The sequence below is a fragment of the Stegostoma tigrinum genome, chromosome 1 (genome assembly GCF_030684315.1).
Source record: "Stegostoma tigrinum isolate sSteTig4 chromosome 1, sSteTig4.hap1, whole genome shotgun sequence".
Taxonomy (NCBI): domain Eukaryota; kingdom Metazoa; phylum Chordata; class Chondrichthyes; order Orectolobiformes; family Stegostomatidae; genus Stegostoma; species Stegostoma tigrinum.
The window spans coordinates 11,929,188-11,956,536 of NC_081354.1; the positions used below are offsets into that span (position 1 = coordinate 11,929,188).

The window sequence follows — 27,349 nt, forward strand, 5'->3', positions numbered from 1 at the left end:
CTTTTGAGAAACGTTTTCCTGTCAGAGTCTTCAGCATTGGTTGACCTGCACGCATTACAAGTCCAGGTGTACGGCCAGAAAACTGAGGCACCTCGTGAGGAAACAGGAACAATGAAACATAACATCGCTGTCGACTATTGTAAAACACCATTCAGTTCGCTAGTGGCCTGCAGGAAATTTCCACATGCGGCTCCTCATTTTCCGCTTGGGAACTCGATAGCCTTCTCAACTCAATATTGCGTTCCACAACTTCTCCCATGTCCTTACCACAACCTTCCACACACACCAGGTCCTGTTATCACACAGCCTGCCATTACGCACTCCCTGTTGTGAGCCAAAAACAATCCCATTAACAGCTATTCACCGCCCCCCCCCCAACCTGATCGTTATCCATTTCCTTTGTCTGTCCAAATGTCCTTCTCTATCTTTGGGCTCGACCTCTACCTATCATTTACTTCTTACCCCTTCCCTGCCTACACTAACTTCTGCATAAAAAACATTTTCCTAGCTACCATCAGTTCTGAGGAAGGGTCACCAGACCTGAAGTATAACTCTGATTTCTCTCCAAAGATGCTGCAGGTACTGGTGAGCTTTTCCAGCAATTTCTGTTTTTGTTGCCATCCTTATCTGGCCTATACGTGACTCCAGGCCCACAGCAATGTGCGAAATTCTTAACTGCCCTCTGTGCAATTAGAGATGGGCAATAAGTGTTGGCCTAGTCAGTGACAATCACATCCTGTGAACGAATTAAAAACCAAAAGGGGGAAGACACGGAGAGTTTTCTGCAATGTCACTGTTTCCAGAGAATGAGAAACAATATCACCCAGAGCCAACTTCATACCAAAACGGCTTTAACAATCGCTCAATTCCCAGAGGCACACACACACACACACACACACACACACACACACACACACACACACACACACACACACATACAGACACACACATACACAGAGGCACACACACATACAGACACACACATACACAGAGGCACACACACACATGATTACAAGTCTCCTCAATGCCCTCCTGCCCTTTGCTCATGGTCAGATGGCTTCTCCCCACCTTCTTCAGTTCTGGTGAAGGGGCAGTTGGTTACCAGGTTTGATGGTGAAACCTGGGATTGTTCCTCTTAAACATGGAGATTAAAGGGAGATTTGACAGTGGATAAGATCATGATCCATTTGGATAAAGCAGGCCAACAGGAACCTGTTCCCAGTAGCTCATAAAGGATTAGGTGTGCGTTGATTTAAAGTTTTATGTAAGAGGCACAGAGAGAATTTGAGGAAGAACTTTATTTTTGTTCAAGACCATAAGACGTTGGAGCAGAAGTAGGCCATTCAGCCCATCAGGTCTGTACTGCCATTTAATGAGATTGTTTCCGACCTGACAATCCTTAACTCCACTTTCCTGTCTTTTTCCCATAACCCTCGTCCCTTCCTGATTAAACATCCCGGAACTCAGTGCCCATGAGGCTACAGGAAGCGGAGACTCAATGGTTACAGGGAAATTGGACAGGCACTGGCAGGAAATAATGCTTCAGGGAAGCGTTGATTTAAAGTTTTATGTAAGAGGCACAGAGAGAATTTGAGGAAGAACTTTATTTTTGTACAAGACCATAAGACGTTGGAGCAGAAGTCCAAACATGACTGGCATGGATCTGATGGGCCAAATGGACACATTCTGTGCCATAAATGACTGCATGGCTCCCGCGATGAGGCTGCTCTCAGATCCGCATGCGTGGGGCTCGGCCTCGTGATGTGCTGAACACGCCCCCTCGGTGCCAGGATTACGATCTTCTTCACAAGGTGACCCACACCAGAGGTGACCATAACCGAGGGTCGAGTGTCAGGAAGGTGTGGGCATGGAAGAATGTTCTAGTGCAAGATAACCTTTGTTAATTGACTCTGGGGGGGAGGAAGGGGCTGGTGTCACACAGAAGCAGCAGCAACAATTGAGCTGTCTGCGATACACACATTCCTCGTCTTCATCTCCCGAAGTCAACATTACACCCCTGCCTTGACCCCTTGGCTCTAACCTTTTCACAGCTCAAAGTCAAACAAACTGCAGCAGGTTGCGAACATGAGGAGCTGTAAGTGGCTCTGAGCTCATCCAGCCTCGACCAAACATCTGGGTAAAACAATGAAGTGAATCCTCACGACATTGTAATTAAATGCCACAATTTTTTTTATATCAGTGCAACAAAGATAAAATAAAATTACAGTTCAGATCTGTAAATACTGTGCTTACTCATCACACTTTTCCTTAAGTGAAACAGTTACATACTTATATTCCTTTGGTATTCCCAGTCTAACCGTATACGTGGGAAATATTTGGCCGCTACAAGGACATTTTGTTTTAATCCTGCCTGCTTCGAGCCTTGTCTGGCCTGGCACATTTGTACTGCAGATGGAGTGAGGACAACTTTTGATAAGCTGTCAGAAAAGGTCGAGGTGAGATAGTGCTCCCGAACAGTGCCAGGAGCAGCTTTTGGTCTGTCAGATTCCCAGCTATCTTCTGTTGTGCACCTGCCTGCAATTTAAAAACAACTAAAAAAAAAGAACTGCTGGAAAAAGCTCAGCAGGTCTGGCAGAACCTGCGAAGAGAGAGACAAGTTCAGGAGGTGAGTCATAAAGAACTTAAATGTCAGCGTGATTTCCCTCTCCATGCGATATTGCCAGATCTGCTGAGTTTCTCCAACGTTCTCCGTAGTGTGGGTAAATTCAGCGATGTGCTTCCAGACCATAGGGCTGCTCTCCCATTCAAGTGAGACAGTTTAGCCTCAGAGATCCAGGCACGGGTTGAGAAAGAGAGTCCTTCATGGGACCTACAGCCACTGCAGAAATGGAAGCCACACTGTTGGGGTTGTAACCACATTGCAAACCAGTCTTCCAGCAGCAAGACATTACAAAGAAAGGGTGGAATAGTTTGTATTAGTGAGAGATGTACCAACTGTGAACAGGGTAATGGTTTTGGTAAAAGTCCACAGAGTTCATTATTACAAATGCCTATAGTGTGTGAGCAGGCCATCAGCCCATACCCACCCTCTGGAACAGTACCCCACCCAGACCCAGCCTCCACCCTATATTTGCCATGGCTAACCCAGCTAGCCTGTAGGAGCAAACCAGAGCACCCCCACACAGGTACAGGGGAAAACATGCAGGCTCCATCCAGGCAGTTGCCCAAGGATGGGACTGAACCCTGGTCTCTGGCACTATAATGCAGCAGTGTTAACCACTGAACCTCTGTGCAGGTAAGCAATGGGAGCCCATTACAGGATTGAAGTACAAACAGAGACAGGGTAAGCAATGGGAGCCCATTACAGGATTGAAGTACAAACAGAGACAGGGATGGCAATCTCCCCCAGTGTACAGAGCAGAAATCTGAGCCACAACAGGCCAAAAAATTCTTTTTCTCATTTCAGAACTCTAGCAGTTTTTAGTTTACCACCTGAGATTGTCAGCTTTATTGTCGGAATGCCCCACACCTTCTTGAAAAAGTGTATCGACTATTCAGATCTGTAAGGAAACTCCCCAAGCATGGGTGCACAAGCAATTAACTGGAGTCAATATGAGGAACATCTTTGGCACATTTCCACATGAACTGCAGAGTTGGTTTTCCATCCCAGCGAAGGGCTATGGTTTGATCTCGGGTTGTGTGGTGATGCAACCAACTGCTGCCCGCTCCCGTTGGCCGAAAAAGTTCCTGAAATCCTGTCGGTCACAGCAAAGCCAACGTGGCACTCACTAAAGAATTTGCATTTGTATGGTGCCTACAGTAACTCAGAATACCCCAAAGTGCTTCACATTTCAGTAATTACTAAATTGGAATCACAGCAGCCAATTTTCACACAGCCAGCTCGCATAAACATTAATGTGCTAATGGCCATTTTTGTTATGTTGGTTGAAGGATGAACTTTCATTTTGTTTTTTGTTTATCTTGGGCCTGCATTTGTTGGCCATCCCTAATTGGCCTAGAGAAGACAGCAGTGAGCCTCAATTCTGAAGAAGGGTCCCGACCCAAAATGTTAGCTTTCTTGCTCCTCTGACGCTGCCTGGCCTGCTGTGTTCCTCCAGCCCCACACTGTGTTATCTCTGACTCCAGCATCGGCAGCACTGACTATCCCTGAGTGAGCTGTAGTTGCTGGGATGTAGGGGGACCCACGGCTTCTTTAGGATGGGACTGTCAGGGTTAAGATCCAATGACAGGGAAGGAACAGCGATGTCATTCCAAGTCAAGATGGCGGGAGGTTTGGAAGGTCAATGTGGAGTTGGTCTGCCCATGCAACTGCTGTCCTTTTCCTTCTAAGGTGAGAGAGGTCATGGGTTTGGAAGGTTGAGAGTTCCCATGTCTCCCAAGCTTTGGGGGTTCACGTCCCGACCCCTGGTTAAACCCAGCACCTATAGTAAGGACACTGAGTGAAATCAGGCTCCTGGAATCCAGTCTCCAAGGGTAATGAAGCAAAAACTCGCAGGATTGGAACAGCATTCAGCCCTAACCTCTTCCACATGGCAAAAGTGGGATTTTTCAACTAGAGTCGGGACCCTGGCAAATCTCAGCAGGATTGCCAACAAGATCCAGCACAAAATGACTTGTTCTACCTTCGTTTTGTGCCTAGAAGAAGCCAGTTTATTTTAAGCAGAGTCAATTGCTGTCAAATCTGCACAAGTGTGGAATCTCGTAGTCTGGCGCCTAATTGTCAAAGAGCAGCAAACAAGAGGACCAAGCACTGGAAATCAAAAAATAAGCAGTTTGATGCAGCAATGGAGGAGTTTAAAGGCTTCAATGGAAAGATGAACTAGCTGGGCTTTCTCTATCTTGTGCCTAAAAGCCTCACTCACCTTAGCTGCTGCCAGTCTCGCCTCCACGTTCGAGATTCTCTATTCAAATCCCTCCCCATAAGGCCTACGCAGAGCTTAGGGAGTGCTGCACTGTCTGAATCATAGCATCAACGAATTGTTATTGGAACAGCAGGAGGCCATTCGTCCCACTATGTCTGTCCCAGGTCTCTGAGCAATTTGACTCAGTGCCAAATTCCAGCCTTTTCCCTATATCACGGCATCTGTATTTAAATAACCGTCCAATGTCCCCTCGTAGGCCCCAACTGGTCCTGCCTTCTCAAGGCAATTCATTCTAAGCCCCATCTCTGTGAGGAATGTTTTTGCTTGCCTCGCATTTGCTAATTTCACAAAGCAGTTTAAATCTGTCCCCTCTGGGTTGCGATCCTTTTAAGAGCTGGGAATACTGCCTTTCGAATGAGAGTCAAACTGAGCCCTGTCTGCTCTCTCCGGCACACAGACACACTCCCGGAACAGACACATTCCCAGGACAGACACACTCCTGGGACAGACACACTCCCAGGGATAGACACACTCCTGGGACAGACACACTCCTGGGACAGACACCCTCCCAGGGACAGACGCCCTCCCAGGGACAGACGCCCTCCCAGGGACAGATGCTCTCCCAGGGACAGACACTTTCTCAGGGACAGTCACACTCCCAGGGACAGACACACTCCCAGGGACAGATAGGATTCCGAGACAGACAGGCTCCTGGGACAGACAGACACACTCCCGGGGACAGACACCCTCCCAGGGACTGACACTCTCCCAGGGACAGACAGACTCCCAGGGACAGATAGAATTCTGAGACAGACAGACAGACTCCTGGGACAGACACTCTCCCAGGGACAGACACCCTCCCAGGGACAGACAGACTCCCAGGGACAGACAGACTCCCAGGGACAGATAGAATTCTGAGACAGACAGACAGACTCCTGGGACAGACAGACTCCCAGGGACAGACAGACTCGCGGGACAAATGGACTCCCGGGGACAGACACACTCCTAGGGACAGACAGACACACTCCCAGGGACAGACAGACTCCCAGGGACAGACTGACTCCCAGGGACACACAGACTCCCAGAGACAGACAGACAGACTCCCAGGGACTGACTGACTCCCAGGACAGACAGACTCCCAGGGACACACTCCCAGGGATAGACAGACTCCCAGGGACAGACACACTCCCAGGGACAGACACACTCCCAGGGACAGACAGACAGACTCCCAGGGACTGACTGGCGGTTTCCCAGGACTGGCAGACAAGCCGCTGTGACAGGCCTTATTGTGAAAAGGAACAACAGACACTTCTCGAATACTTTGGTTCGTGTGTATTTCTCAACAAATATCCTCCCAGACAAAAAGATATTAAATAGCCTTGGTGCTCAGTTGCTGACTGTGCGATCCCTGCTCAGTATAGATTCGCTGGCATTTCGTCTCACAACAACACTGACTACAATGCATTACAGTTTCATTGGGTATGAAGTACTTTATGGCATCCTGAGGTCGTGAATGATGTTATACAAATGCAAAATTAGTAGGAACTGGAGAATCTGAGATAACAAGGTGGAGAGCTGGATGAGCACAGCAGGCCAAGCAGCATCAGAGGATCAGGAAAGCTGATGTTTCGGGCCTAGACCCTTCTGAAGAAGAAGACTTAGGTCTAGGCCCGCAACATCAGCCTTCCTGCTCCTCTGATGCTGCTTGGCCTGCTGTGCTCATCCAGCTCTCCACCTTGTTATCTCTATATAAATGCAAATTGTGTCTCATGTTACAGTCATAACTGCAAGAATATTTTACACTTCAAGTATAATAAAAATACACTTTAAAATGCAAAAATAACGACATAAGGAAACCTGTTGTAGGCATCTGGAAATACTTAAACAAAGGTTCATTTAAAAGCCAATGTTTTACTTTCATGGCCAAGAAAGTGTGTCAGACAGATGGCTCTAGTGAGCTGTGCTATGCCAAACAAAAGCACTGGGTAAGAAAGCACATAATACTTCGCTGCAGAGGCAAAGTTTGACCAAGTTCTGTAAGAGGGAAAATAACATTAAACACCATTGTAATGGCACTGTATTCATTAAAATGACAAGGCTTCGCCAGGAAGTGATGCCGTGCAGTCAGTCAAGGGCTCCATCTCTCGAGAGGAAGTGGGTTTCGGCCCACATGGAGCTTTCTTTTATTGTAAATTCTGTGGATTAGGAAACTTCATAAGGGCCTGGTCTGCCTACATGACCAAAGCCTACAATTGTTGGTCAGTAATGGGGAGGCTAGCCTTTAGTAAGGAGCCAGTTACGAAAATACTGAGGCAACCAGGTGCCAGGTGTTTAATATTTGACTCACTTCATCAACATTGCAAACATGCTTCGCAGCGAAAGATAACGGTCGAACAGAGTTATGCTAGGCCACCTGTCTGACATTACAGGGATGGGAGCACGGAGAGGGATATCCTCTGACATTACAAGTAGAACAGAGAGATGGGACTGAAGCTCCTAAGTGAATGGGGGAATATCTCACTGCCCCTCTTTCATTCATCCATCCATCCAGAGGATGTGGGTGCCAACGGCTGGCCTGGTATTTATTGCCCATCCCTAACTGTAATGGAGAAGATGGCACTGAGCTGCAATCCTTGGGGTACACATTCCTGAATCACCACCTGCCAATGCCAACTTGGAAAATGGCTGGATGGCTGTGGGACCTGGTACAGGTGGAATACCCAATGCAAATACAAAACAGGGTGCCATGAAGTGTATAGCGTCCATCACTCCCGCTCCATACCCCTTCAACACTATTTAAAGATGGTAAAAACCAAATGAACTGCAGATGCTGTAAATCGGGAACAAAAAACAAAATTGCTGGAAAAGCTCAGCAGGTATGGCAGTGTCTGTGGAGGAGAAAATAGAGTTAACGTTTCAGGTCCAGTGACCCTTCCTCAGAACTCTGTTCTCTCCTCCACAGATGCTGCCAGACCTGCTGAGCTTTTCCAGCAGCTTTGTTTTTGTTGCTGCATTTAAAGATAGTGATGGGCAAGTGTGTACATCTCATTTTCCACAAAGAATAGCCCAGCCAAAGTCAATTTAATTTACTCCTCAGGGTTGGAGGCTTCTCTGAACTCCTCAAAACAACCTGGGTGATCTCTTCATTGACATTTTTGTCAACCACTTGACTCCCTGTCTCTCGCTGTGCTGGGAGCATGCCGGGGACTTATATTTAAGATTGTACCATTTTTTTCATTTTTTCTGACTGCAGACCGAAATAAGAAACAGGACTGTTTTCAAAACCAAGGATTGCAGAAGGGATTGCTGCACTTTGTAAATGTAAGCTATCTATGCTCATTATAAGGGTAGTTTACACTGCGTCTGGTTCAAACAGTGGTGGGGGGGGGCAGGTTAACTGCACATCAGCTAACTCTGGGTGGGCTTACCATGTGACATGTAGACAGCCACAACGAGCTGATTGGTCTGTGGACTTGGGCCCAGTTGTTCAGGACAAAGGCCTTCTTTCCGCCAACAGCTACATGATTGGCACTGATGTAGCTGAGCAGCTTGTAGGTATGAACGATATAGCCAGGAACCTTTGGACCTCCTGAAGGGGACAGAAGTGGTGTCCTTTTCTTTGAAATAAGAAAAACCTAAAGCCCAAAGAAAGCCAATGTTTTTTTTCTCTCACCAGTTGCTATAAGCTGGTGCTTTTAATGAAATATTCAGAGACTTTATACGTTGCGAATCAGTTGCTCTGTGCCTCCTGGGTCAAATATAATACTTGGAGAAGAGAGATCGAAAAGTTTTAAGACATGGTAAGCCAAAAGGATTCCCACAACAAACCCTGTGGACAGGAGCCATTAAACTGCCTTTCTGGTTTTTCACTCCACCCAAAACACCATTTTTTTTTGTCTGTCTGCATGTGTACATAGTGGGACGTTACAATGGGGTTACAGTTTGACCAGTAGAGTTATACATTGACAATTCAAAGTTGTTAACCTGTAGCTGGAACCCAATATTTGTAATGAATAGTAATTCTTGTTACGCACAGAAACCTGGTCTGTACTTTACGTTAACCTGGGTCTTAAAAGACAGGTACATTTTGCATACTTGGATGAAAATATTTAACTTTTGTGATGATTTCAGAAATAACACGGTTTGCTTGATTTCCAGAATACAGCCCCAGTGAAGTGAGATGTGTAGAGAACTGTCAATGCTAAATTTTAAACCTCCTGGGTGGCTTTAATGAAATTGGTTCAGTTTCATGTTATCTGAATTATAAACACTAGTGATTTACCAGATGATTAGTCCGTACTGTTATCCCTGGAGTTTAAAAGAATGAAGGTTGATTTGGTAAGTGTATAAGTTCCTGAAATTTCTTGAAAAGGCAGACATGAAAGGGATACTTTGCCTGTGGATGAGTTCAGAACTGGGTGGAGTAGGCGGAGGATGCAAATTGTTTTAAAAAAAATTAGGAGTGTCCCTCTTAGGAGAGTGATAAGAGGAACCTTTATCTCTCTGGGCATCTTTGAAATTCTCTGCACCAGAGGATGGTAGAAATGGTAGTCATTGAATATTTTTGAATACATATGGATGAATTCTATTTAGGCAAGGGAATAGAAGGCTTTTTAGGAGGGAAATGTGGAATCTAAAGCACAAACAGATCTACAGAAATTAGTTTCACAGACAGCAGGAACTGCAGATGTTGGAGACAGTGACTCACAGCGCCAGGGCTCAGGTCCGATTCCACCCTCGCGTGACTGTCTGGGTGGAGTTTGCACATTCTCCCCATGGCTGGGTGGGTTTCCTCTGGGTGCCCTGGTTTCCACCTGCAGTCCAAAGATGTGCAGGCTAGGTGGATTGGCCGTGCTATATTGTCCAGAGTGTCCTGGGATGTGCAGGTTAGGTGGGTTAGCCATGGAAAATGCAGGGTCACAGGGATGGGGTGGGGCCAGTTGGGATGCTGTTTGAAGGGTTGGTGTGGAATCAACTGACCGAATGGCCTGCCTCCACACTGTAGGGATTCTATGAACCCATTCAAACTGCACTGGAAAACTGGAATTCTACGCAGCAGGTAGGAATCCAATACAAGGGAAAATTACAGGAAATATAAGAAGAAGCAAAGATTTTCATTAATAATGGTTTTCATCCCTAATTGGGACTCGGCCAAATGGTTCCGTCGACCATTTGGAGGGACTGCTGAGTTGCTGTGGGGCTGGAGTCACATGTAGGCCAGATCAGGTAAGGACAGCAGACTTCCTTTCCTAAAGAACATCAGTGAACGAATTATTTTCCTCTTACAATAATTAATGATGGCTGTCATATTTCATATTCTAGATTTATTTTTAAAATTGATTGTAAGTTTTGGCCGCTGCCTAGTGATGGAATATGAATCCATATTCCCAAAGTTTGAGCTACCAGGCTGTTCATTCAATGACAATCTTCAATAGGGATGACAATAAAACATATTTAAGATGGAGCTGAGGAAACTTTTTTTTTCCTCTCAGAGGATCTTTGAAATTCTCTTCCTCAAAAGGCAGCGAATGCAGAGTCTTTAAATATTTTTAAGGCAGAGATAGGCAAATTCTTGATTGTCAAGGGCTGAATGATTGTTGAGGATATGCAGGAATGTAGAATTGAGGTTAAATTCATGTCAGTCAGGACCTTACTGAATACAGAATGGGCTTGAATGGCTGAATGGCCTGATCTTGTCCTTGTTTGTATATTTGCATAAGGCCAGTATGGATACACCTAGTTCCCACAAATGGTATTTAACTAAATAGGGGGAGATGGTGAACTGCGGTGTTATCGCTAGACTGTTAGTGGGGTGGCGTGGTGGCTTAGTGGTTAGCACTGCAGCCCCCACAGTGCCAGGGGCCCAGGTTCAATTCCAGCCTCGGGCAACTGTCTGTGCAGAGTTTGCACATTCTCCCGGTGTCTGCGTGGGCTTCCTCCCACAGTCCAAAGCTGTGCAGGCTAGGTGGATTGGCCATGCTAAATTGCCCATAGTGTTCGGAGGTGTGCGAGTTATAGGGGGATGGGTCTGGGTGGAATGCTTCAAGAGGCAGTGTGGACTTGATGGGCCGAAGGGCCTGTTTCCACGCTGTAGGGAGTCTAATCTTAATCCAGAGATGCAGGTCATACTGTGGAGAGATAGAAGAAACTGCTGATGCTGGAGAATCTGAGATATCAAGGTGCACAGCTGGATGAACACGGCAGGCTGTGCAGGAAAGCTGAAATTTTTTCTGAAGAAGTGTCTAGGCCCGAAACGACAGCCTTCCTGCTCCTCTGATGCTGCCTGGCCTGCTGTGTTCATCCAGCTCTACACCTTGTTACCTCATATTGTGGAGACTCGGGTAGAATTCCCCTGTGCTTTTACACCTTTGGATCACCGATACCCACCTCAGAGAGCAGTCGGTGGGCTTGGGTTTAGTTGCACACCTAATCTTGGGAAAGTTGAAACAAAGGGAGGAATGAGTTGGGAAGTGCACCGGGAAATTCCAAGTCTTTGTTCAGGAAGGCTCACTGCAGGGACTAGGTGTCAATTCACCACAACCTGAACTCACTCCTGGCCGTCACAGTCGAAGGAAGGAAATGCAGAAGCAACAGGAGGACAGGCAGACAGGAGTAAAATAATCAGAGAAACCCAAATTCAACCCACTCATGAGAACAATGAGAACTGCACAACAATGCTGCTGTCTGCTCGGCTGGAGGAAGTGATATCTAAATCCAACACAAAACAGTCTCAGAAATCTACCATCAGAGATATTCCATCAACGTTCTAAATAGCAACAGCAATTGCACCCCTCCCTCCTTCTTACTGTAAGTACAAATGCTTCGATGTGAAAAGCAAATTGATAGCTTGCACCTTATTAGTGTCTATCTGACCCTGTTCCTCCCTCCAGTCACACAGACTAGAAGTCGAACTGATGGATTTGCTGAATTAAACTATCCCCGATCTTCCCTTAATTTTACGGTTTTCAACTCAGATTTGCCTTCATGTGGGAAGCAGATAAGAAACTGCAGGATTTTAATTTAAGCTCCGGCCTTTTCTTCTCTCCTGCAGGATGCAGACAGAGAGAAGCAGCAGTTTGTGACTGAAAGACAGCACGCCTGTAGAATCGGGTTAATTCTGCATCCACAATATCATCTCTCTTCATATCCCCTCTCCACAGTAAGGAGCATTCTCTGAGAGCTCAGCTGATCTGGCAGGATATTACCATCTGTAAATAAAATCACCACACTTCTCAGCAGGTGCCAACTTCCTTTTTAATCTATCCTTGGCACTTGGGCAATGCTGGCTGGCCAGCATTTATTGCATGTCCCTAAAACACTCTGAGGAGTTGGCTTCATGAACTGCAGTAATCAGTGTGGAGTAGGAAACAAGACCCAGTGTTCTATCCCAACGTCAGCGAAGGGACTGTGATATCATGCCAGGGTAGTGTGAGGCCTAGAGGGGAACTTTTATGTGTTCCTATGTGCCTGCTACCCTTGTCCTTTGAGATGGTGAGGGCCACCTGATGGAAACTTCTTGTTAAAGGAGCTTTGGTGAGTTGCTGCAGTGCATCTTGCAGATAATACACACTGTTAAGACTGTGCACTGGTTATGGGGGGATTGAATGCTGTGAGATTTAGGAGGGATGCCAATTAAAGGAGCTGTTTTGTCCAGGATTAAATGATGAATTTTTTGTTGGAGCTGTACACATCCATGTCGGTGAGGAATATTCTATCAAACCCCTCACAGGCTTTGGAGGGGCCAGGAGACTGGCTACTCACTGAAAGACTCCCAGGCTCTGGCCTGTTCTGGTAGCCACTGTACTTACGTGGCTTGTTGAGTTCACTTTCTGATCACAGGTATCCCACCCAGAATGTTGAACTTGGGGGATTAAGTGATGGTAACGCCATTGAATGTCAAGGGGCAATGGTCAGGTTGTCTCTTGTTGGAGATTATTGTTGCCTGGAATCTGCAGTGTGAGTGTTATTTGCTACTTTTCTGACTGAGCTTGAGCGTTGCCCAGTTCTTGCTGCATTCAGGCTTCAGTACCTGATGGGTATGCAAACAGAACTGAACATGGAAAAATTATCAGCAAACAATACCCATTTTGACTTGATGTTGGAGGAAAGGTTATTCGTGGAGAAGCTGGAGGTTGGATTTAGGATACTACCCCGACAAACTCCTGCAGCGATGTTTTGGGACTGAGCTGACTAACTTTCAAGCACCACAACCATCTTCTTTTGGTGGTGCCACTGGGCAGTCTTGGTCCCTGATGCTAATGTCCTCCAGCTAACACACGTCCTATGGCCGTGTTGCCCTGGATGCCTTCTCCAAGTGGTGCCCAGCATAGAATGGTAGTGATTCACCAGCTGAGGGAGGGGCATAGCTGGCCAATTGGCAAATTCCCTTGCCCACGGTTGACCCAGTGCCATGTACCTTCATGGAGTCCAGTTGAGGTTCACAGGATAGCTCTTTCCTGCCTGTACTGAGCTGTACTGCGCAACTGCTGGGCTGATATCCAGGACTGGTAAAGGAAGAGCTGTCCGAGAGTTAGGGATGTCTACATTAGGCTGATGCTCAACTAGTCTTCAGAACAACTCCCCCAGTCTTGGTCTATGGATTCTAGCGAGAAAGAATTTACTGGGCCTTTTTAATGTCTGAGACTGATGGGCCCAGCCAAATTTATTGTTACTGTATCACTGGGGACATCCACAGAAGGTTCATTAGGCTCACACCAGGTACAGAGGGACTGTCTAGGAGGAGAGGTTATAGCCATTGGAGATTGAAAGAATGAGAGGAGACTGATTGAAATATACAAGACTGTTCGGGGACTTGACAGGGTAGATACAGAAAGGGTGCTTCCCTTTGACAGAGAGTCTCAGAAGACCAGAGGGGCAAAATCTAAGGATTCGGGTTCAAAAGTTTAAGACAGAGATGAGGAGGAATTTCTTCTCAGAGGGTACAGAATCTGTGGAATTCCTTACCCCAGAGGATTATGGAGGCTGGAAATTAGGTATATTCAAAGCTGAGATATAGACAGATTTTTAATCAGTATGGAAATCAAAGTTATGGGGAGAGGTAGGAAAGTTGAGGATCATTAGATCTGCCATGATCTTACTAAATGGCAGAAGAGACTCAATGGGCTTGAATGGCCTACTTCTGCTCCAACATCCTATGGTGTTATAGCTTTTCCTGTCAGTTTGCTGGCTTATGGAACTATTTCAGAGGTGGGGTTCATTGCCAATCACATTGGGTCAGAAATGACAGAGATCAGATTGATAAAGGAGAGCAAACTTCCTTCCTCGAAGGATATCAGAGAAGCACATATGTTTTGTTGCACGTTCGCTAGTTTCATGGCCGCCAGCTTTTATATTTCTCTGAGTTGCATCCATGGGATTTGAACTTTGATGTCCAGAGCATTAGTCCGGGCCTCTGGCTTACTCACCAAGCCATGTGACCACTCTTCCAAATCTCCAATCCAACCACATGGAACAAGCAGGGCAGCAGGCACATAGGGACACTGCCAGCTGTACTTTCTGAGCCATGCGCCATCCTAACTTGGCACTGCGCTGCCGCTCCTGGAGCTGCCTGTCTTACAGTACTGCGGGGCTACTACAGCACACAGACTGCAGCAGCTCAAGAAAGTAGCCTGTCATCACCTTGGCAGGGGACAATTAGGAACGGGCAACAAACTGCCAGAGACACCCACATCCTGTGAAAGAATGGTGAAGGAAGAAAAGCTCCGACCGGAAGAGGTGGAAATTACATCATGATCACTCTGACATTTAAAAACCATCAGGGATTCTGTCATAGATTCACGTGCCATATTTCACCATTTGTGTTCAGATTGTCATCAGAGACTCTGGCTGTCACCTAACATCATTGCCTTAGAGTTCCAGTCAGGTAGACAGCCCTGATATTGTGCATCTTGTACTCAGTCCAGACTCCGCTCTGTCAAGGCCAATACACAGCAGATTGACTAACCCTTCAGATCAAGGTCTTTCTTGACAGTGATCAGGAATTATTCGGACAAGCTCATTAATTTCTTGGTTGAAATGTAACCTCAAGGTCCTTAAATTACTCCAAAGGAAAGCTTCATAATGATTACAGCCAGCAATGTTATGGAAGGGCAAAGCTCTGGAATTGTATCTGTTACACCCAGTTGCTACAGTGAGTGAATTATTTGGAGTTTTCGGGCATTGTTCCGGCTGCTGACGTTACATTTTATCTTCTCGGATAAGCTCACTTGACTTTAAAACAGAAGAAGTCCGTTCTCTCAATCTTACGCATAGAAACGGCTCGGGAGACACACATACATATTGCTTTAATTTGACAAGTCCCTCGCTGACTGGGGATTCTCAAACGGCACCATTGGGTAAAAAGAAACAGGGAGTCACAAAGCTGAAACTAAAACACACCCCCATCACGCCCTGCACCACTAAACCCCCTCAAACAGTGTCACCATCCCTGCTCCACGCCCGTTTAATTCAGCCGCTGATGAACCTCGCTAATTAGCCACGTCCTCAGTTGCTTGTGCAAGGGTGAGAGGAGCAGAAGGTGGTCCTCTGAGACTCTCAGTTTGGGTCCCCACAATCACACTCGTTTACGTATCGGTTGAGCCTTCCTTAATCAATCATGTACAAGCAATTTATTACTTTACCGCGAATATCACTGATTTCTTTGAGTTTGGGAAGCAATATAACTGAGGGTGTTTAAAATACGAAATGACTTCGATAGGATTGATTCAAGAACAAAACTTCCTCTGTGGGAACTTGGGGACAATCCAGAACAAGCCGAAATATTCTTCAAATCGAAGCTCAATTAAGATGGTGCAGAATCGGTGTTATCAATGATTGTGGTCACATGACATGGCTGTTAAGGAGATGGTCAGTGAGCCCTGGGCTGGTTTTTTTTTGGATTATCGATGTCAGCTGACTTATTGACTACGGCAACTGGGTCATGTTTTGCAAGGAGTGGATTTGTAATTTCAAAGACGAGCTCACCCACCTTTTGATGGCCATCTCCTCCATTATCGGTCCCATTGACCAGACACACACACACACACACACACACACACACACACACACACACACACACACGCACACACAGCAACCGAGGCTGTCCAAAGCTATGGGTCAGTAGCCGAGTCACTTTACCACCAGCCCTTTGGTCTTCACTTGTCTCAGGTAGGATCATCCACAGTTGGTCAGGAAATTGCTCTAAGATCTTGGCATGAATTTAGGTGAGAAAGCAAGAACTGCAGATGCTGGAGTCAGAGACAACACAATATGGAGCTGGAGGAACACAGATGCCAGGCAGCGTCCAAGAAACAGCTTTCCTGCTCCTCTGGTGCTGCCTGGTCTGCACGTTCCTCCAGCTCCACACTGTGTTGTCTCTGAACTTAGGGGAGCTATCTTAAACCAATCTGATAGGCCAAAGGACGCTTTGTCTAGGAGTTCAACAGAGAACGAATTGAGTAGCCACTTCATGTGCGAAGCTGTCTGTTCGCAGCCATGCAGATTTCATTAAAATCTAACCCCACTACCACAGACCGCCCCTATCCCCAACGCTGCCTGATGACTTCTAGCTAAGGCTAGGACATCGTCAATTAGTTCTGGCACCTTAACCAAGACACATAGGTATTCAGCTTTCGCACTTCGATCTCCGAATCTATTACTACCGTGTGTTTTCAGAGGTTGTCGGTGCTCCGTTGAGTTGAGTAACGATACTGGACTGCATGTGGAGCAAGCGGGGCTGGCGAAAGTCTAGAAGAAATAAGTCTGAGGTGTGTTTTTGTTCCAAGCACTGCTGTACCGTGGCAAATGAGGAGAAATTGAAAGCATGGAACGGTTGGATGACAAAAGATGACTGCCCATCTCGTTCGCCATCAACCATCCTCCGAGCTGCAATCATCTACTGACAACGAGAAAGATGTTGACATGGGATAGCAATAGCTACCTACATCCTTCCTCAACAGAATCTATCGCAGGTCTCTTTAGATTGAATTAGAAATGAACAGCAAGAATTAATTTCCAGTGGCAGGCACCCTTTCCAAAAACAATTCCCACAAAAATCTGGGGGATGGCTCCAACAGCTTCTTTTGCGGAGGGGTCCCCTGGAAGGATTGAGCCTTAATGTAATCAGCTGCTGGTAGGGTTTATTCCCCTGGTATTACATAACATGATAAGGCACTGCTCTTGATAGCCGTGGGAAGTGCGTTTGGGAAGAAATGGCCTGCAAATGATTTTACAATGAAACACAATTAATGATTCTGGAGATTAGTGAAGCCAATCTCACTCTTCAGGGAATTGGAGATCAGGCCATAAGTCTAACGCAATGCCGTAGGCGGTTGTAACGTACAATCTGAAGTTTTCCTGCAGATCGTGATAGTGCTCCATTTGTGTTTTTGTTTTTGACATGGAATTTGGTTGACGGCTTTAATTTTGTTTGCCGTGTACGCTTTGCACTAAATCCTCGCTGATGAATATTCAATTGGAACTGTTGAAAATCGTACAAGACGCAGTTGGCATTAATTCCGGCTGTTTACTCACTCAGAGGACAAAGAGCAGATTACGGCAACTCAGCTCCTAAAAATAACAGGCACGGTGGCCATTTTGGAAAAGGGGAGAAAAGAAGGAAAACAGAGACCCACAGACAAAGCGTCAGCAGGAAACTGTAACTCCCGGCGTTTTTGTCAATTGGGTCGACCGATGAACTGCTTTCCAGGTAGTTTTCTATTTGAAATTAAAGGTCCCTTTGACAAGATTGTAGCCTTGACACCATCAGCTGATGAAAACAATCGGGCACCGAGGTACAAAAGAATTTCAGCGCCTGGCAGCACGGGGCCAGTTACTGCTGATGGGTGCCGAGAATTGAGCGAGTGAGTTTGAATCGGCGTTGGTGGCTTCCACACACCATTTTGCCCATCAGCCATTGGCTTCAGAGAGCTAAGCAGCTGAAAAACCTGCAAACTGCTCACCACCCGACATCACATAAATCAAGATCATCCCTCTCCATTTTGTTTGTGCTAGCCACTACCTCTTTCTTTTCCAGCTCGCCTTTGATATTGGTTATCAGTGTCGATGTTGACATGGCAAGGGAAGGCAAACATTCACTGGGCCACCGAATAACTAACTCCCTCTTCCATAAACGTCGACGGTGTGCCAACAAGATTGGGGCTTCATGCGCCCAGCAATGCTGCAAAATTCCACGGAGGGAGGCGAGGAGCGAGGGAGTGGGAGAGATAGAAAGAGCGGCAAGGAGAGAAGACGGGAGAAAGGGAAGGGGAAAGGATAGTGTGGGAGAATGGAAAGGAGGAGGATGTAGAGGGTGGAGAGCGGTGAAAGGAGAGAAAGGAAGAGAAAGGTATAAAAATAAGAATGAGCAGGAAGGGCCAACAGTGAGGTGAAGAGAAAGGGGAATGAGAGTGTGCACGAGAAGGAAGAACAGGAGAAAGGGATGAAAATCAGAGTGAGTAGACAAGAGGGAAGGAGAAGTGCACACAAGCTAGAAGGAGACAAACAGCCAGCCCTTTTGCTTCAGGTTGCTTGGCGCATTGTATTTTTGTCGGCGTTCTCAGAACGAGGAGAGCGTGAAATAAAGGAAAGCAAGCATTCAGCAGAAGCGACAAAGTACAATCCAGTCACCGATTTGAGTTCATCAGAAAAGACGCATGGTAGAGAGGCAAGAGTGATCCCAACATGAAGGGGATAGGGAATGTGGGGGAACGACAGAATCTTAACTCCTATTGGTCAAGCTGAGGGGGAAAGGGAAATCTTATCAAGTTGGATACAATATTAGAAAGAACGATGTTAAGGAATGACTCTGAATTGCCTCGAAGGAAGCCAGTCACTGGGATTATAGAATGGAAAACTGAATTAATGAGAAGTAAATTGACTAGGAACAGCCCTGACTTTGAGGATAGATTGTAGTGGAAATGGATAAAGAGAGATTAATTCATTAATCACCATTTCAAACTATTGGTCAAGAGTCAAATTAAGCTCCATATTCAATGGAAAGGGATAGATTTTGAGCTTGTGGAGCAGTGTTGTTGGGATGTAGTGGTAGCATCCTTTCCTCTAGCCCAGAACATCTGCGTTCAATGCCAGCCGCCCTGGGCACATGTCCTAAAAGGTTGATGGAAAATATCCGAAGCAGGTGAGAGAGACATTTCCATCATGACAGCACTCCTTATTCTTTTTACTATCCTTTTCTACACAGGAAATGTAAAATGGCCTCACACCCATTTCAAACTATCCCACAAAGCCAAGCTTCATCTCAAAGGTTAACTCAAAGAGAATACAGTGACAGTCAACAAACTTACCTCAATGATAATGTGTTCTTAGTCCTGCTTACAAACTGTGTCCATCTTGGCTTGGGTGGGAACGTTCTAGCCTTGGGATCAGGAAGTGCTGAGCTACATTCTGAGAGTAAGTGAGCCTTGAAACTCTAGGTGCCTATTGAGGAAAAGCTGCACTGTCAGAGCGACTGTCTTTCAGATGAGATGTTGAACCAGGGTCCCATCTCCCTTTCCAGGTAAGTATGGAAGACCCCCAAGGAGCTATTTCAAGGAACAGCAGAAGTGTAGTGTCCTGACTAATATTTATCTCTCAAACATAATCACAAAACAGACCACCCAGTTATAATCACCAGCCAGACTACGGGAATGCACTGTAAGCCTAATGATTGCTGAATTTCCTGCTTTACAACAGTGAATATGCTTCAAAGGTTGTAAATGTAGGGATTTCTGGTGGCTGTGCAACAGTCTATGAATGCAAGTGTCAAAATCCAGAACTCCTTTCCTGACAGCAACAGTAGGTTTTCCTAAATCCCAAGAACTGCAACAGTTCGAAAAGGTAGCTCATGACAGCTTCCTCCAGGGAAACCAGGGATGGACAATAAAATCTGGCCATATGCCATGAACAGAGATAGTAGGAACTGCAGATGCTGGAGAATCTGAGAGAACAAGGTGCAGAGCTGGATGAACACAGCAGGCCAAGCAGCATCAGAGCAGCAAGAAAGCTGACGTTTTTGGTTGAGATCCTGCTTCAGAAGGCCTGCTGTGTTCATCCAGTCCATACCTTGTTATCTCACATCCCATGAACAATTTTTTTTAAAAGTCCTTCTTTGATTTTACAACAGTAAATTCAGGTGTTCCTTCCCTGGACTATCCAACTTTAAGCCACACTGTCTGAAGGCTGAGCGAAAGTTCAAATCATGAATGAAATTATGAAGAAGTGACTTCCATCATCACAGTGAAGAAACACTGCCCCATTCCTTCATTAATCAAATGGCTCCTGCCTTTAGGTGGTAGGACTCCGATTTGTTATAATATGAGCCCAAGATAACAAGGCGTGGAGCTGGATGAACACAGCAGGCCAAGCAGCATCAGGGGAGTAGGAAAGCTGATGTTTCGGGCCTTGACCCTTCTTCAGAAATGGGGGAGGGGAAGAGGATTCTGAAATAAATAGGGTGAGAAGGGGAGGCGGATAATAGATGGATGGAGGAGAAGATAGGTGGAGAGGAGACAGGCAGGTCAAAGAGACAGGGATGGAGCCAGTAGAGGTGAGTGTAGGTGGGGAGGAGATAGGTCAGTCCAGGGAGGACGGACAGGTTGGGTGGGATGAGGTTAGTAGGTAGGAGATGGGGGTGGGGCTCAAGGTGGGAGAAGGGGATAGGTGAGAAGAAGGACAGGTTAGGGAGGCAGGGATGAGCTGGGCTGGTTTTGATATAGGATGGGGGAGGGGAGATTTTGAAGCTTGTGAAATCCACATGAATACCATTGGGCTGCAGGGTTCCCAAGTGGAATATGAGTTGCTGTTCCTGCAACCTTCGGGTGGCATCATTGTGGAACTGCAGGAGGCCCATGATGGACATGTTGTTGATGGAATGGGAGGGAGTGTTGAAATGGTTCACAACGTGGAGGTGCAGTTGTTTACTGCGAACTGAGCGGAGGTGTTCTGCAAAGCGGTCCCCAAGCCTCCGCTTGGTTTCCCCAATGTAGAGGAAGCCGCACCGGATACAATGGATACAGTATACCACATTGCCAGATGTGCAGGTGAACACTTGCTTGATGTGGAAAGTCTTCTTGGGGCCTGGGATGGGGGTGAGGGAGGAGGTGTTGGGGCAAGTGTAGCACTTCCTGCGGTTGCAGGGGAAGGTGCCGGGTGTGGTGGGGTTGGAGGGCAGTGTGGAGCGAACAAGGGAGTCACGGAGAGAGTGGTCTCTCCGGAAAGCAGACAAGGGTGGGGATGGAAAAATGTCTTTGGTGGTCGGGTCGGATTGTAGATGGCGGAAGTGTCGGAGGATGAAGCGTTGAATCCGGAGGTTGGTGGGTGGTACGTGAGGATGAGGGGGATTCTGTATTGGTTTTTACAGCAGGGGAGGGGATGTGAGGGATGAGGTGCGGGAAATGCGGGAGACACAGTCGAGGGCGTTCTCAACCACTGAGGGGGGGGGATGTTGCAGTCCTTGAAAAATGAAGACACCTGAGATGTATGGGAGTGGAATGGCTCATCCTGGGTGCAGATGCGGCGGAGGTGAAGGAATTGGGAATACAAGATGGCATTTTTGCAGGAAGTTGGGTGGGAGGAAGTGTATTCAAGGTAGCTGTGGGAGTCGGTGGGTTTGAAATGTATATCGATTTCTAGGTAGTTGCCTGAGATGGAGACAGAGAGGTCCAGGAAGGTGAGGGATGTGTTAGAAATGGCCCAGGTGAACTTGAGGTTGGGGTGGAAGGTGTTGGTGAAGTGGATAAACTGTTCGAGCTCCTCGTGGGAGCACGAGGCGGCGCCAATACAGTCATCAATGTAACGGAGGAAGAGGTGGGGTTTAGGACAGTGTAGATATGGAAGAGGGACTGTTCCACGTAACCTACAAAGAGGCAGGCATAGCTTAGGCCCATGCGGGTACCCATGGCCACCCCCTTTATCTATAGGAAGTGGGAGGAATTAAAGAGAAGTTGTTGAGCGTGAGGATGAGTTTGGCTAAGCAGAGGAGGGTGTCAGTGGAGTGAGACTGGTCGGGCCTGCAGAACAGGAAGAAGCGGAGGGCCTCTAGGCCATCTGCATGGGGAATGCAGGTGTATAAGGACTGGATGTCCATGGTAAAGATGAGGTGTTGGGGACCATGCAATTGGAAGTTCTAGAAGGCATGGGTGGTGTCACAAACATAGGTAGGGAGTTCCTGGCCTCCTCTACATCGGGGGGAAACCAAGCAGAGGCTTGGGGACCGCTTTGCAGAACACCTCCGCTTGGTTCGTACTAAACAACTGCACCTCCCAGTCGCAAACCATCTCAACTCCCCCTCCCATTCTTTAGATGACATGTCCATCCTGGGCCTCCTGCACTGCCACAATGATACCACCCGAAGGTTGCAGGAACAGCAACTCATATTCTGCTTGGGAACCCTGCAGCCTAATGGTATCAATTTGGACTTCACAAGCTTCAAAATCTGCCCTCGCCCTGCCGCATCCCAAAACCAACCCAGCTCGTCTCTGCCTCCCTAACCTGTTCTTCCTCTCACCTATCCCCTCCTCCCACGTCAAGCCCCACACCCATTTCCTACCTACTGACCTCATCCCACCCCCTTGACCTGTCCATCCTCCCTGGACTGACCTATCTCCTCCCTACCTCCCCAGCTACACTCACCTTTACTGGCTCCATCCTGCCTCTTTGACCGGTCTGTCTCCTCTCCACCTATATTCTCCTCTACCCATCTTCTATCCACCAACCCCTCTCTCCCTATTTATTTCAGAGCCCATTCCCCTCCCCCATTTCTGAAGAAGGGTCTAGGCCTGAAACATCAGCTTTCCTGCTCCTCTGATGCTGCCTGGCCTGCTGTGTTCATCCAGCTCTACGCCTTGTTGTCACAGATTCTCTGGCATCTGCAGTTCCTACTATCTCTGAAACAAATAATATGAGCCCATTCACTTTGTTTCCATGCATTAGCTTACGTCATGAGCAGCAGTCTACTCTCCCCATTGTATAACTGTGGAACGATGGGGATATATGGACAATCACTCAGCTTGTGCCTCTGAGCAACCCTGGGCCCCAGGCCCAAAACTGACCAGACACTACTGTGGCTCTGCATTTTTCTCACAACTTGTCAGACTGTCAACATGCTCTGATTTCTGCTCACCACTTCCTGATTCACTCCTAGGCCCTATCACCCCTGCTCTCACCATTTCCCGATTCGCCTTTAGGCCCCATCACCCCTGGTCTCATCATTTCCCGATTCACTCCTGGGCTCCATCACCGCTGGTCTCACCATTTCCCGATTCACTCCTAGGCCCCATCATCCCTGGTCTCACCATTTCCCAATTCACTCCCAGGCCCCATCACCCCTGGTCTCACCATTTCCCAATTCACTCCCAGGCCCCATCATCCCTGGTCTCAGCATTTCCTGATTCACTCCTAGGCCCCATCACCCCTGGTCTCACCATTTCCCGATTCACTCCTAGGCCCCATCACCCCTGCTCTCAACATTTCCCCATTCGCTTTTAGGCCCCATCACCCCTGCTCTCACCATTTCCCGATTCACTCCTAGGCCCTATCACCGCTGGTCTCACCATTTCCCAATTCACTCCTAGGCCCCATCACCCCTGCTCTCACCATTTCCAGATTCACTCCTAGGCCCCATCACCCCTGCTCTCACCATTTCCCGATTCACTCCTAGGCCCCATCACCCCTGCTCTCACCAACCTGCACTGACTCCCAGCTCACCGATACCCTAGTTTTAAAATTCTCATCCTTGTGTTCAACTCCCTCCATGGCCCTTCCTTGCCCACCTTTTCTTTCATTCGTCTGTGCACTATGGCATCGCCGACTGGGCTATCATTTGTTGCTCATCCCTAATTGCCTTTAAGGAGTGGGTGAACTGCCTCCTTGAACCGCTACAGTCCATTTGATGTCCGAAAACCCCAATACGTTAGGGAGGGAGTTCTCAAGAGTGTGACTCAGTGCCACTAAAAGAATGGTGATATACTTCCTCCGAAAGACCCTACAATCCTCCCATAATTTGATTTTTATCATTTCTTTTTAAAAGATCATTCCATCATGGGGTGTGGGCGTCGCTGGCCGGACCAGCATCATGAATCATCCCTAACTGCCCCTGATCTGAGTGGCTTGCTATGCCATTTCTGAAGGTGGTTAAGAGTCAATCTTGAGGATCTGGAATCATATGTAGGCCGGACTAGGTAAGGCTGGCAGATTTCCTTCCCTGAAGGACATCAGTGAACCAGATGGGGTTTTAGAACAAATCGAAGATGGCTGTCATCATCACCACCAAGGCCAGCTTTATGTTCTGGGTTTCAGAACTGAACTCCAAATTCCACCAGGTGCCAAGGCAGGATTTGGACCCCATGTCAATACAGTATTCGCCCGGGCCTCTGCATTGACAGTTCCAGTTAACATTATGGCTACACCGCCATCTCCCCGATATTCTGGCCTCTCATCTCCCTCCTGACATCCTGCTACCCATGTCTGACAGCTGTGGCTTCAGCCAACTGGGGTCTAAATCTCGGAAATTCCAACCTTAAACCCTTCCACTTTTCCTTCCTGCCGTGAAATATGCAAAAAAAATTTACTAACCTATCCTAAGGTCTATGACAATGTTGGGCATTATCAGGAGACTTGGGAAGTTTTGTACCTTTCTGGCCTTGATATCATGTGAGATCCTGGCTGTGTTGAATCTTTCAGATACTTATCCACCAAAGGAAGCAATGAGATTCGCAGAATTTCACAAAGCCTGGAGTCCAATTCCTCAAGCCATTGACGAACAGACATCTCTTCTCAGTTGATTTGATTGGCAGACTGTGGTACAGAATGATGCCAATTCCTGTACCAGCTGTAACAGTTTATGCTGGACCTGTCTCCTTACTCCTTACATGCTCGATGGTTCTCAAGCCATATAACCAACTACCTCTCTTTAACGAAGACAGCTAGTTATGCCTCTTTGTCAATTGTAGAAAATTATCTCCAAGATAGATAAATATAAAAACAAATTTCAACCGGCCATCCTACTACTGATGCTCAGCTTGACATTTAGGATAATTTTTGGGTTAGAAAACAGGGTGCATCAGGCACACACCAATTTAGAGGTCAACCAAATCTGTGCTGACTTTGGTTAGACTGCTAAACGTACAGAGGTCTTTTAGACATATAATGCCCTGGCAGAAAATCTATAGGCCCTCACCTCTAGATCTTCTTCCCCCAAACCCCTTTGCACCTCTACTTTTCTCCCCTCCCCAAGGGGAGGCAATGGCCCAGTGGTATTATTGCTGGACTGATAATCTAGGGACCCAAATAATGTCCTGGGGACCCAAGAAATACTGGGAACCTGGGTTCAAATCCCACTATGACATCTGGTAGAATCTGAATTCAGTAAAGAATGTAGAATTAAGGGCACAACGATGGCCCTTAATCCATTGTCAAGTGAAGGAAAAATCCATCTGGTTCACTAATATCCTTTAAGGAAGAAAACTACCGTCCTCACTTCGTCTGGCCTACATGTGACTGCAGACCCACAGCAATATGGTTGACTCTGAACAATTAGGGATGGGCAATAAATGCAGGCCTAGCCAGTCACATCATCATCCTGAGAAAGAACTTTAAAAATGTGTCTTAAAGCCATCCTCTTTACATCGAGCTTCTAGTCACTAGCTTGACTGAGAGCTGTGTTTTTGGGGATACCATTTATTGGCTGAGAAGCCAAAGTTCTCTCTGCTCTATCAGGTGGACATTAATGATCTTGTGATGTTATTTCAAAGAACAGCCGGTGAGCACTCTGTGGTATCCTGGCCAATATTTAATAACCCTCAAACAATATCACTAAAACAGATCGTCTAGCCATTAACCCTTCCCTGTTTGTGGGTGCTTTCTGTGCACAGATGTCCTGTCACATTTCCTATACTACAATAGAGACAACAACTTTCTTCACTGGCTATAAATGCCCTGTGGCTGTGAAAGGTGCTATATAAATACAAGTTTCTATTTCCTCAGATGGTTCAATGTTAAATTTTGCAACACCTTGGGGTATTTTCTTGTTGTAATGCTTCCACATCATCGCACACTGTTGTAAGAAGTTGCCATGACCAAATCCAATTCTGTGGGTATGTTGGCAGAGGTCAAAAGGTCCATCTGAATAATTAGTCTCAAGGGGGAGGGAGGAGGCAGAAAAACCAAAGGAAAAATCAAGGGAGAAAATAACTATACAACTTTAAGAATTATTATTTTACCTTATATTAAGTTAGGAGTTAACTGTTAACTCTAAGTTAACTCTGAGGTAAAAGGAGCACAGGCTTGAGTCTCATAACAGGGACTTGGCCAGAAAATCCCAGTCTGGAGAACTGAGGGAGCACTGCACTGTTGATCATTCAGATGAGTCATTCAGTCAAAACCATGACTGCTCTCTCATGCAAATCCATAAGATCCCATGCCACTATTTCAAAAAGCAGAGAGTTATCCCTGGTATCTAGGCCACAATCAACTCAACTAAAATACTTGTCATTGTGCTGTTTGTGGGAGCCTGCAGTACACAAAATTGGTTGCTGAGTTTCATACACACCCCTCAAAAGTATTTCATTACTGGCAAAATGCTTAGGGATAGTCGCAGAAAGCTTTCTTTCACACAGGATAATTTTCGAATCGTCCTTTAGTCTTCCAGTAGTGACCGGCATTTATTGGCCATCCCTGGGTAGTTCTTCCTGAGGACCTTTGGAAGTGGCAAACACTTTGGTGAAGGAGACCACAGCAGGTCAGGCAGCGTCCATGGACAGAAAAGCAAGTTATTGTTTCGAGTCTAGATGATTCTTCATACGTTCTGATGAAGACTCATCTAGACTCAAAGCACTAGCTTGCTTTTCTCTCCATGGATGGTGCCTGGCCCGCTGTGGTCTCTAGCACTCGTTGCTTTCAGTACAGATTCCAGCATCTGCAGTAATTTGCTCCTAATTTTAGCGAAGGACTGTGCCAAGTAGAAATTAAACCTTGCATACGGGGATGACTCTCAAAGAGATAAGATGGTTGTTTATTCATTGACCGCCTTCCAAAGCCTAAAATTTGAAAGTGATGCATTCAGAAAAAAAAGAACATGATTGTGGACATTTGCTAGGCGTAAGAGAGCTGTATATTGTGTACACTATCAGGAGACTTAACTCCATTGCCACTGGATGTATAGGAACTCGAAGAACAAATGCAGTGATTAACACTATATGTAAGCTTTTCTCACAGGAACTCCAAAATGCAAAACATCGTTCCCTTCCCCCCAAGTACACCACCCCCAATCCCACTGCCCAATGACCACCATCACTCCACTTCCCCCTTAACCAAGTATATTCACCCCATACAAGGTATCTTACAGTTTCGTTCCCACAGCTGTGCAATAATCAACCCTTAATAATTAGATGTCAAATTAAACAACCCAAAACCTGCCACGATGATTAGCACAATGCTGTTGTGTATAACCAACAGAGCACCGATCTCCTGTGATATCACAGGCAATTATCACCCTGCTCTAAGTGGGAAAG

General features: G+C 46.6%; 1 protein-coding gene across 7 annotated transcripts in view; it reads right to left on the bottom strand.

Moving 5' to 3' along the window:
- Positions 1–27,349, bottom strand: part of lef1 (lymphoid enhancer-binding factor 1) — a 163,263-nt gene that overhangs the window by 80,427 nt on the left and 55,487 nt on the right. The window lies entirely within an intron of this gene.